The 4,018-nt window shown below is 40.9% G+C and overlaps 1 long non-coding RNA gene across 1 annotated transcript; it reads left to right on the top strand.

The window, feature by feature from the left end:
- The first annotated feature begins 1,148 nt into the window (after window positions 1-1,148).
- On the top strand, window positions 1,149-1,927 carry LOC127750096 (uncharacterized). Its single transcript, XR_008011515.1, has 2 exons — window positions 1,149-1,262; window positions 1,832-1,927. It is a non-coding gene; the product is annotated as an uncharacterized LOC127750096 (long non-coding RNA).
- The last annotated feature ends 2,091 nt before the right edge of the window (window positions 1,928-4,018 follow it).

Genomic DNA, 4,018 nt, shown 5'->3' with positions numbered 1-4,018 from the left:
TGATCACGTGCCACGACGGCGTTTCAGGTATGAAAAACTGTCAGGTCAGTTTCGAGCTCGCTGCCATATTTGAGAGGTTAGAATCAGACCAAACTACCATGGTAATTTCTCATACTGAGCAGGCGGAAACAGGTCAATCGGTGAGTTTGTTCTTTTTCACTTCCGTTCTAGATAGCCTGGAACACCCTATTCATCAAAGTAGAGCCCTTCGGGCGAAAATTTTCTCCGTTTTGCTCTAGCTCAAACCGTTGAGGCGCTAGATGGTGTTTTTGACGAAAATAAGCGAAAAAATGTACAACCCTGCATGTTTAGTCAAAGTGACGGGCCGTTGACGGGCCAGAGGCCCGAACGTTGTGTACATTTTCGCACTACCCGACTCGGGTGTCAGCGCCGCAGGCCTAGGTAGGTGTATGCCAGGCGCGTCGCAGCGTAACAGTGTTTCGTGATATATCGCGAAGCCTGTTACGCGAGACGTGGTCTGGCGTACATCTACCTAGTTGGCTGAGCGATAGCGAAGCCTATTTGGCTGAGCGATTAGCGAAGCCCATTACTCCACTGACCCGAAAAGTATCATTCTGTTTGTTTGTGTGTTTGTTTGTTTGTTTGTCTGTCTGTCCGCACGATAACTAGAGAATGAATAGGGTGTTCCAGGATATCTAAAACGGAAGTGAAAAAGAACAAACTCACTGATTAATCTTTTTCCGTCTGCCCAGTATGAGAAGCTCCCATCGCAGTTTGGTCCGATCCTAACCTCTCAAATATGGAGGGGAGCTCGGAACTGATCTGACAGTTTCTTATACCTGAAAGGCGGCGGAGGCACGTGATTAGCTCGACCAATCAGAGCCCTTACGGAAACAGAAAGGTCAGTGAGTTTGTTCTTTTCCTACTTCCGTTTTAGATTGCCTGGAACACCCTATTCAGATAGCGATCTGGGAATTTTATGGTCGTTTTGTATCACAAAAAGACAGATCGAGTTCGAAGATGAGCATCCTAGCTCAAAAATTGACTGTTTAAAAAATCGAAAACCGCAGGTTGCAAAATTCATTTTTTTCAAATATTTTTTTATGGGTTCCTAAGGGATAACTCGTCAAAAAAGAACCCTACGAATGAAAATTTCGTCCGTTTTGCTCTATCGTACCGTTTCGATGCTAGGGTGCATTTCTTGACGAAAAGAAGGTGAAAATGCCCAAATCGTCTATTAAATCGAAAAAGTATACTTAACATCGACAAATTGTAAGTACACTTCTGTTAACTCGTCTCGGGTGTCAGCGCCGCAGGCCTAGCTATATGTGCGCCAGGCGCGTCGCAGGGTATCAGTGTTTCGTGAGATATCGCGAAGCCTGTTACGCGAGACGTGGTCTGGCGTACATATAGCTAGTTTACAAATCACATGCTTTTTGGCTGAGCGATTAGCGAAGCCCATTACTCCACTGACCGGAAAAGTTTCATTCTGTTTGTTTGTCTGTTTGCCTGTCCGCACGATAACTCGAAAAGGAATTGAGAGAGCGATCTGGGAATTTCAGGGTCGTTTTGTATCATACAAAGACAGATTGAGTTCGAAGATGAGCATTCTAGCTCAAAAATTGACGGTTTAAAAAATCAAAAACCACAGGTCGCAAAATTTACTTTTTTTAAAAATATTTTTTTATGCGCTTCCAAGGGGTAACTCGTAAAAGTAGAGCCCAATGGGCGAAAGTTTCGTCCGTTTTGCTCTATCTTGTACCGTTTAGTTGCTAGGGGGCATTTCTTGACAAAATTGATGTGAAAATGGCCAAATAGTCTAATAAATCCTTAAAAAGGGGCTTTATGTCGAAAAACTAACTCGTCTCAGGTGTCAGCGCCGCAGGCCTAGCTACATGTGCGCCAGGCGCGTCGCAGCGTAACAGTGTTTCGTGAGATATCGCGAAGCCTGTTACGCGAGACGTGGTCTGGCGTACTATAGCTAGTTTTATCAATTAATAAGGGCAACCACAGTGACAAAGCAGAGAGCTTTACAAAGGTTTCGATTTACTTAACAGTAAATTAGTTCTATGTACAACCTAATATTAGGTTAAAAAACTGTTAGTAAGTAAGTACTTCCCAGTGAGAAATCAGTGGTCGAATCGACGTCGATTTGGCAGGTCGAAAATTTGTCGATTCCAAATGTCAAATCGACGGGATTTTGTCCCGCAAATCGACGTTTTTTCGACATCGACTATTTCGATACTGTATCGAAAGGGGACTAAAGGGACGGATTTCAACAGTTGAGCTAAGTCCAATAGCGACTGTTGGTGTCCGTAGACACCCGCGTCGCCATCACGTTCAAAAATTACTGCAAGAGATGAAGTCCGTGATGGACACTTCCCGCGCTCAAACGAACACGTCTCCAGACTATACTTGTTTTGGCGTTGCGGGTCACCAGCGAGAGCTAATGGTACAGTCAGGGGAAGACGCTGTCTAGAATCGACGTCGAATCGACATCGATCTTATACAATACGAAATTTCTTGCAATTTAGTACCAGGAACCGCTCTGTAACATTTTAAGACACATTGGCAGAGTTAAGCCGTGTCATAGGGCACTTCTCGAGTAACATCGAAATTTCGTCGACAACTTCGTTTCAGGACCAACGATAACTTCTCAAACAGTCGACGTCGATTCGAGGTCGATTCGAACACTCATTTCTCACTGGGTAAAGTACATTTTATAGTTGGAAATGAAGTAAATAAAATTATCTACAAAATTATCTCTGAACATTTCTTTCTTGATTCTCAAAACTTAAGTTCAGAGACATTAAAATAAAATCACTAATGTCCATCCTGTTACATATCGCTCGTCCCTAACTCAAAGCACGCACGGCGCAGCGTCTCTAGAGAAACCAAGTACCGTTGCGTGGCGCTCGAGAAACCAAGAATCGTTGGGAGACTCTAGTGAAACCACCTAACGCATTTTTTGAAGAATATATAGGAACTATATACTTGAATAGATGGAAATTTTCTCTACCGAATGGTATAGGTTTCAAAAATCACCCAAAAATGGAGATACGTGGTTTCACTAGAGTCGCGCAACGATACTTGGTTTCCCGAGCGTCGCTCAAAGATACTTGGTTTTTCTAGAGGCGCTGCGCCGTGCGTGCTTTGAGTTAGGGACGAGCGATATGGAAAATGATGCAATGCATTGTGAACGACAATAAGGAAAGTATGTTAAATTTCTTTCTACTTCAATGGTAGAAGCATTTTATATACAAATCACATGCTTTTTTTATCAATTAAAAATAGCAACGATAGTTACAAAACCAATAGAGAGCTTTACAAAGGTTTCAATTTACTTTAACAATAAATGAGTACAACTACAGTAAATAAATTATGTATAACTGAATATAAAGTTTTAAAGTACAATTTATAGTTCTACACGAAGTAAATAAAATTATCTACAAAATTATGTATAAACATTTCTTCCTCGATTCTCAAAACTTAAGTTCAGAGACATTAAAATAAAAGGCTTTAGTAAAAGACTACTATACACAAGGAAAAAGAATCTTAGAAAATAAATTGGCGAACATTCCAGAGGACAAAAGAAATGAAAAAGGGTAATTTAAATTAGATCTTTCCTTTAAAAAGAAAAAAAAGGCACAGCTGCTACATGGCTACATTTGTGAGGGCTGTCATAAATCGAGTAATAGAATTTAGAGGGATTTTGATGCCAAAGAGAGTCTTAAAGTAATCGAATGCAGTTGTCCTCAGATAAGGATTATATCTCAGCATGAAAACATGATGAGCTTTGACAAAAATGTCAAATGCTCTTAAAATGCTATCCTCATTTTCATAACATCCAAGAAACAGACATTGTTTATCTATCTGCAAATAGATCATCCCTGACTGTAAGTTTCGAGTACACTAAAGAAGATACGGAAAAATGGGAGTAACTGGATGTACCACCACCGAGACATAGGACTCAACATCACTTTTATCCTGTTTAATCAGAGGAATTTAAGCTGAGTGTTTTGTTTAAGACAGGGGAAATAGGCTCCAAAAAATTAAA

The sequence above is a fragment of the Frankliniella occidentalis genome, unplaced genomic scaffold (assembly GCF_000697945.3).
Source record: "Frankliniella occidentalis isolate FOCC.00 unplaced genomic scaffold, Focc_3.1 Scaffold132, whole genome shotgun sequence".
NCBI classification, from domain to species: domain Eukaryota; kingdom Metazoa; phylum Arthropoda; class Insecta; order Thysanoptera; family Thripidae; genus Frankliniella; species Frankliniella occidentalis.
This window is presented reverse-complemented; position numbering and strand designations above follow the sequence as displayed.